General features: G+C 41.1%; 1 long non-coding RNA gene across 1 annotated transcript; it reads left to right on the top strand.

Moving 5' to 3' along the window:
- The first annotated feature begins 4,110 nt into the window (after positions 1 to 4,110).
- On the top strand, positions 4,111 to 6,710 carry LOC121838538. The gene is made up of 4 exons (XR_006078512.1): positions 4,111 to 4,168; positions 4,721 to 4,777; positions 5,687 to 5,737; positions 6,654 to 6,710. It is a non-coding gene; the product is annotated as an uncharacterized LOC121838538 (long non-coding RNA).
- The last annotated feature ends 973 nt before the right edge of the window (positions 6,711 to 7,683 follow it).

Below are 7,683 nucleotides of genomic sequence, written 5' to 3'. Positions count from 1 at the left end.
ATGCCTCCGAAACCCCCTTAACGTACGGGATGCACACGACGTCACGTGTTCGTTCGGCTCGATCCGGGCGCCGACGGGACATTTGTTTCTTAACGCGATTGATAAACCGGTCGGGGTAGTTACGTTTCTTCAAAGCCTCCCGCACATGGCTAAGTTCTTGATCGCTAAGTGTTGAGTTAGATGGGACTGTTTCTGAACGATGAAGGCAACGATCTTACAACGGAGCTTTTGTGTTGAGTAGGGTGATGAGAGTGGTAGTCAAGAAAGTTTTGTCTGTCACATGGTTTACCATATACGGATGTCTCCATCTTAGAGAAAGATTCACTAGTTCTATGGACACGTACATAAAAAAACGGCAAGGTACTATCGGTTTCATGTTCGCAGGTGAACTGAATTGAGGGGTGGACACTATTCAAATTGCGGTGAAAATCGGTTACGTTCTCTCTGTTAACTATTACAAAAGTGTCATCGACATAGCGACGGTAGAACTTCACGGGGAAATCAATGCCAGACATTACCTTTTCCTCAACATATATATTCCATGACGAGATTCGAGACGGTTACGAAAACTGGACTCCCCATAGGGCATCCGCTGACCTGATGAAATATGTCCCCATTAAAACTAAAATTACACTGGTTGAGACAAAAACGCAAAAGGAGTATAACGTCATCAACTAGGAGGGTTGTGCGAGTGGACAACGACTGGTCTGCCAACAACCGGTCACGGGCGACATCAACCGCCAGGGTGTTGGGGACATTCGTAAATAATGAAATCACATCAAAGGATACCATAGCCTCGCGCGGTAGCAGGGTCTGAGCGCGTATAAGTTCAACAAAGTCACGGGAATTCCGGACGCTAAACTCATTCTTTCCCGTAAGAGGGCTCAGAATCATAACCAGATATTTGGAAAGGCTGTAAGTGGATGAAACAATAACATATACAATCGGGCGTAGGGGGCAACCCGGTTTGTGAATTTTAGGGAGTCCATACATCTTGGGTGTCGCGGCGTCAAAGGAGAAGAGGCGACGGTATAGGTCGTCACTGATGCGTCCTTTCTTTTTCAGCTCTCGAAGGTGGTCAGCTAACTCTCTTTCGGACTTAGCAGCGGGATCTCTTGATAGCCTCACGAAATAGCGACTGTCATTTATAACTTCATACATCTTCTTCATGTAGTCATCCCTATCAAGCACAACGGTTCCTTTTCCTTTGTCGGCCTTTCAAATCATGATGGGGCTGTCTGACTTCAACTCCTTAAGAGCAATGCGTTCTTGTTGATCTAAATTTGACCCGGCCGGTTTCACATTGTTCGAAACACTGACAACGCGGCTTCTCGCGAGATTTACCCCTGTGACATCGTGCACATGTCTGAGTTTCTCTTCAATTTCAATTATGAAGTCAGGTTTTGGAACGTACCGTGGAGCAAGGGCATAGTCCAGTCCTTTGGATAGCAGAAATTGCAAGCCAGGGTTGGTAATAGTAACATAAAATACGTACGGCAGAACTCCCTGCCATAAATAAAATGATTTGGCTAACGCCAATTTAACGCGAAATAGGTGCAAAGAGTTTTGCGATAGGAAGCGTAGACCAATAAAAAGGAAAAAAAAAGAAAGAAAAACTGAAGGAAAGGAGAAATAAAAAAAAAATCTGGTGACGTGGCCAAAAAAAATATTCTGTTCATGTGATTTTTTTTGTTACGTGACCAAAAAAAAAATAAACGAAATAAAAAAAAAAAAAAAGAACACGAGAAAAAATACCAGCCCGGTTTCGAAGCTAGGCCCGCTTGATCGTGAAACTAGCGCGCTGTCCGTTGCGCCAACATAACTTTTTTTTTTCTTTCTTTATTGCAAGTTGCGCCAACATAACTCCGCCTGTAATGCTCACGCATTCTCCCATCATAGGAGAAAGCTTAGTTGCCTTCGTAGTTTTTCATGCATGTGTTATTTTTATTTGTGGCAAGAGTTCACGTCCAGAATGCTTTTAGAGTTTTCGAGCAAAACGAGTTTTCTTCATGCGAGTCACCTTCTAGAACCAGTAGACCGCACTGGGTCGTCCGGCTAATCAAGCAGCTTTTTTCAAATTCTCTAAAGTGCCCGTCCTCGGATCTGAGGTCGCCGTTTGACAAGCTTAACTTTCTTCCACCTTTTAGCCGGAACCCCCACCGCAGCTTTGTTCCGTCCCCACTCCCTCTCGAGAAGATGACTCGCCCCGAGGCTAATCCCATTCTCTAGACGCTCTTTCCACCCAACGATGGCCCTTTCCCTCCCCGTCCCCTAGCTTCGGGAGAGAAGGTTCTTCTCTGTAGAACGTCCCGTTTGTACAGCGGCCTTTAAAGTTCAGATTGTCCTGTCTGTATCGTCCCTTTTGTGTCTCCACTTTTTAATGTTGAAAAAGTATCAACACGGTAAAATAGTACAATTTCCGGGATTTTATTTTCATTCCCCAACTGTGATGCGGGAGCCGCGCCACGGAGCCCCGGTCGTTTCCGCTCTTTGTTATCGCTAGGATTTGACAGTGCTCAATCACAATGCAAGACACGCACAGAGCCACGCTCGCTTTTGCAATGCGCCGCCTAATAATGATATCTCTTGTGGAAACGTGCGTACATCCGTCTTGCGCAGTGTTAGCTCAATGGCAGCACTTTCTGTAAAGGCGGATTCACACCGGGGATGTAAGCAGTCGAGCGATCCAACTAAATCGCATCGCAAAAAAAAAAAAAAATAAATAAAAGTAATTAGTTGGTCAATTTGGCGTGCGCGATGAGCGAGTCCAACGCCTTCGTTGGCGATTCGCTTCTCAAAAACTCTCGCTCCGAACGCCGTTGGTTGGCTCGGCCTCTCCGCGACTAGAGTGCATCGTAAAAAGTCGGGTCAGCAAGCGACTGCTCAAAACCCGTCACGTTTTGCCCGCGATGGTCGCTTTTGCGATGAAAGTTATGGCGCGACTAGATCGCATCGCCGGTGTGAACGCGCCATAATGTCGAACCAGTGTCACGGCGCGCCCCGATATTGGCTTGTGTACCTACGCGCGAGTGCAACCTCTGGCACAATTTATTTGCGTTTGCAAAGCCTGCTCCAGCCGCGTCAAAACATTCAGCCAACCTTTGGACTCCAGAAATCAAGAGACACCAAAAATAGGATAAAGTTGCCAGCCGAATAAAACTTGATTTCTATTTAATTAAGATGAAGACCACCCGAGTACATCAAATATTTCATCAGCCGAACTCCAAGGCAGTAAGCCTAGTTCTGGCACTTGTTTGGCAACTTTGGCCCGCAGCTGCCAGATCACAGCCAAACTATCGGGAAGCGAAGCCTAACTTGGGCTCTCGTTTGGCGACTTGGGCCCAAAGATGCCAGATCTCAACCGAACTACAAGGTAGTAAGCCTAACTCTGGCACATTTGTGGCGATTTTGACCCGAATGTGCCAGGTGACAGCCGAACTGTCAAAAAGTGAAGCCTAACTTTGGCATAAGTTTGGCGATTTTGGCCCGAAAATGCCAAAGCTCTGCCGAACTACAAGGTAGTAAGCCTAACTCTGGCACATCTCTGGCGATTTTGGCCCGAATGTGCCAGGTGACAGCCGAACTGTCAAAAAGTGAAGCCTAACTTTGGCATTAGTTCGGCGATTTTGGCCCAAAAATGCCAAAGCTCTGCCGAACTACAAGGTAGTAAGCCTAACTCTGGCACATCTGTGGCGATTTTGGCCCGAATGTGCCAGGTGATAGCCGAACTATCGAAAAGTCAAGCCTAACTTTGGCATTAGTTTGGCGATTTTGGCCCAAAAATGCCAAAGATCTGCCGAACTACCGGGCAGTAAGCCTAAATCTGTCATTTTTTAGGCGATTTGGGCCCGAAGATGCCAGACGACAGCCGAACCACCCGGCGGCGAAGCCTAAGTTTGGCACTTGTTTGGCGAATTAGGGCCAAGATACCCAGACTGTTGCCAAGGGAGGTCAGGTTTGGCACTACTTTGGCTTCTTCGGGCTTCTTAATGCCCTAAACTGCCAGACGCAAGCCAAGTTTTGGCCCAGAACTCGGTGCTGCCTGGGTATACTTCGTCAAAGTTCAAATAGAATTAACATTTTACATATTTTCTCAAAACCACCCTTTTAGTTCCAAGTTGGCAATCAATCGTTAGAACTGAAGCCACCACACCAATAAATGCACGATGTAAGTAATTATTCGCTTTCATTTAAAGGTCACCAATGTTTTTTATGCTTCGGTACTGTATATTCAGAGGTTTAAGAGTGATGTGGTTAGGGTGCCTTATTAATTTTACTATTGTGGGTTAAGAGCATCCGATTCAGCCACTTAATAACTTGAAACCATAACCACCAACGCGACGAGTAGCGATTTTACCTTTATTCAATTATCTTATCTCAAAGCTTTTGTATTAGTCTCATACAGGTTTAAAAACGTATGGTATCTGATGTTACCACCGTGAACGCATCAAATCATAACCGTTCCCTTCTTTAAATTTTGTGGCAGAACTGTTAGAATGTAATTAATATTTTATGTATTTGATAACACTACCTGCATCCCAAAACGGGTCAGAATTCAACTTTCAAATTAATATTACAACACTAATAAATAAAACGGGTCAGTAATGTTTCAGATAATTTTCATATTGATTCATTGGTAGTCTATTGTAGTCGAAGATTGTGTTCTATCAAAGTTAATGGTGTTAATTTTTGAAATACTTTGTTAACTCTACCTTCACAGCACCAAGGGTCTATTCAATGATTCCATCTGATGACGCGACAGCGATGGACGCAACGGGTCAGTAATTCCATTGTGGGAAGACTTTTTTAAGTTCAGTTAATGGCAGTCAAATCTAGCGTTCTATTTTGTCTCATCAAAACTTCAACAGAGCTAATATCTTACATACGTTTAACTCTAACTTTAATAGGAGCGCAATTTAAAAAAAATTCAACTGATCTTATCACAGCAATGAGTTCTATGGTGCATTAATTTATTCTCAAGATGCTTGCTGTATCAATTTAAAGGTAGTCAGCTATGGCTTCCAATGAAAGAAGCTTTAATAGCTCTAATACTTTTCCTAATTTGCCCACTCTGCTTCATGGCAACAGAGTCGGATTCAAATATTTAAACCAATATTATTAGAGGTGAACGCAGCGGATGACTGATCTTTTCCAATAATGATTTTTTTTTCAAATATTAATTCAATGGTGGTAAATTCTAACTTGAGGCAATTTTTAAACAGCAGTAAAGTAAAAGCTTGCACTTTTTCATTTAATTGCATGATATTCATATTTTACCTATTTTGCTCACTCTGCTTTATTATAGCAGGGTCAGGTCCAAACATTCCAACTGATCTAACCGCGCAAGTGAACACAACGAGTCAACAAGGTGTTATGAATATTGGTCTGTTCAATAAGTAGAAGTTAATTGTAGCTTCGGATTTTGACTAATTAGCGTTTCCGTAGTGCTAATAAAGGATATATGTTCAAACTCTACCTTTATTGCACCAGAGTCAAATTTAACCATTTCAATCAATATTACTGCATCAATAAGCGCAACGGGTCAGTACATTTTTTGTTTTCTAAGATTCTTAGTATTTCAATGGTATTAAATTATAGAGTTAAATTTTGTCGTGCTAAAGTTTCAATAGCCTTGACATCTCACCTATTCTGTCAACTCTAACCAACTTTATCTTCTCTTCAACAGAGTCAGATTCATCCATGCCAGCTGACGATACCAAAGCATTGGACGCAACAGGTCAGTATTCCTTTCCCCGGGTGTTTACGATATTAATTCAATAGTAGTCGGTTGTAGCTTTAGGTGTTGTCTCATCCAAGTTTTAATAGGGTCAACTTATAACTGATTTTGTTTTTCAAATTCTACTTTATTTTGGAAGGATCAGATTCAAACATACCAACTGACGTCACCACAGCATTGCACGCAACTGGTTAGTAATGCTTATACCGCGATTTCCATAACTGTTGTCGATTATATATTAAAATTATGCTTCGTCAAAGTTCAAATAGTATTAATATTGTACATATTTTCTCAAAACCACCTTTTTAGTTTCAAGTTGGCAGTCAATCGTTAGAACTGAAGCCACCACACCAATAAATGCACCATGTAAGTAATTAATCGCTTTCGTTTAAAGGTCACCAAAGTTGTATATGCTTTGGTACTGTATATTCAGAGGTTTAAGAGTGCTGTCGTTGGGGTACTTTATTAATTTTACTATTGTGGGTTAAGAGTATCTGATTTAGCCACTTAATAACTAGAAACCATAACCACCAACGCGACGAGTAGCGATTTTACCTTAATTTAATTATCTTATGTCGAAGCTTTGGTATTAGTCTCATACAGGTTTAAAAACGTATGGTATGTGATGTTACCACCGTGAACGCATCAAATCATAACCCTCCTTTTTTTAATTTTGTGGCAGAACTGTTAGAATGTAATTAATATTTTATGTATTGGATAACGCTACCTGCATCCCAAAACGGGTCAGAATTCAACTTTCAAATTAATATTACAACACTAATAAATAAAACGGGTCAGTAATGTTTCAGATAATGTTCATATTGATTCATTGGTAGTCTATTGTAGTTGAAGATTATGTTCTATCAAAGTTAATGGTGTGAATTTCTTACATACTTTGTGAACTCTACCTTCACAGCACCAAGGGGCAGTTCAATGATTCCACCTGATGGCGCGACAGCAATGGACGCAACGGGTCAGTAATTCCATCGTGGGAAGACTTTTTTTAAGTTCAGTTAAAGGCAGTAAAATCTAGCGTCCTATTTTGTCTCACCAAACTTCAACAAAGCTAATATCTTACATAAGTTTAACTCTAACTTTAATAGGAGCGCAATTAACAAAAATCCAACTGATCTTATCACAGCAGTGAATTCAATGGTGCATTAATTTATTCTCAAGATGCTTGCTGTATCGATTTAAAGGTGGTCAGCTGCGGCTTCCAATGAAAGAAGCTTTAATAGCTCTAATACTTTACCTAATTTGCCGACTCAGCTTCATGGCAACAGAGTCGGATTCAAATATTTAAACCAATATTAATAGAGGTGAACGCAGCGGGTGACTGATCTTTTCCCAATAATGTTTTTATTTAAATAATAATTTAATTGTGGTAAATTCTAACTTGAGGCAATTTTTAAACAGCAGTAAAGTAAAAGCTTGTAATTTTGCATTTAATTGCATTATATTCATATTTTACCTATTTTGCTCACTCTCCTTTATTATAGCAGGGTCAGGTCCAAACATTCCAACTGATCTTACCGCACATATGAATACAACGGGTCAGAAAGACTTTATGAAGATTGGTCTGTTCAATAAATGGAAGTGAACTGTAGCTTCAGATTTCGACTAATTAGCGTTTCTATAGTGCTAATACAGTATATATTTCTTCAAACACTGCCTTCACTGCAACAAGGTCAAATTTAACCATTTTAATCAATTTTACTGCATCAATAAGCGTCACGGGTCAGTGCATTATTTGTTTCCTTCGATTTTTGCTATTTCCATTGCATTAAATTATAGTGCCGAAATTTGGTCTTGTTAAAGTTTCAATAGTGTTGACATCTTACCTATTCTGTCAACTCTAACCAACTTTATTTTCTCTTCAACAGAGTCAGATTCAGCCATGGCAACTGAAGTTACCAATGCAATGAACGCAACGGGTCAGTATTCCT

This window comes from Ixodes scapularis, unplaced genomic scaffold (assembly GCF_016920785.2).
Source record: "Ixodes scapularis isolate PalLabHiFi unplaced genomic scaffold, ASM1692078v2 PGA_scaffold0__279_contigs__length_252992795, whole genome shotgun sequence".
NCBI classification, from domain to species: domain Eukaryota; kingdom Metazoa; phylum Arthropoda; class Arachnida; order Ixodida; family Ixodidae; genus Ixodes; species Ixodes scapularis.
The sequence above is the reverse complement of the archived record's forward strand: the minus strand, read 5'-3'. Positions and strand labels throughout refer to the sequence as shown.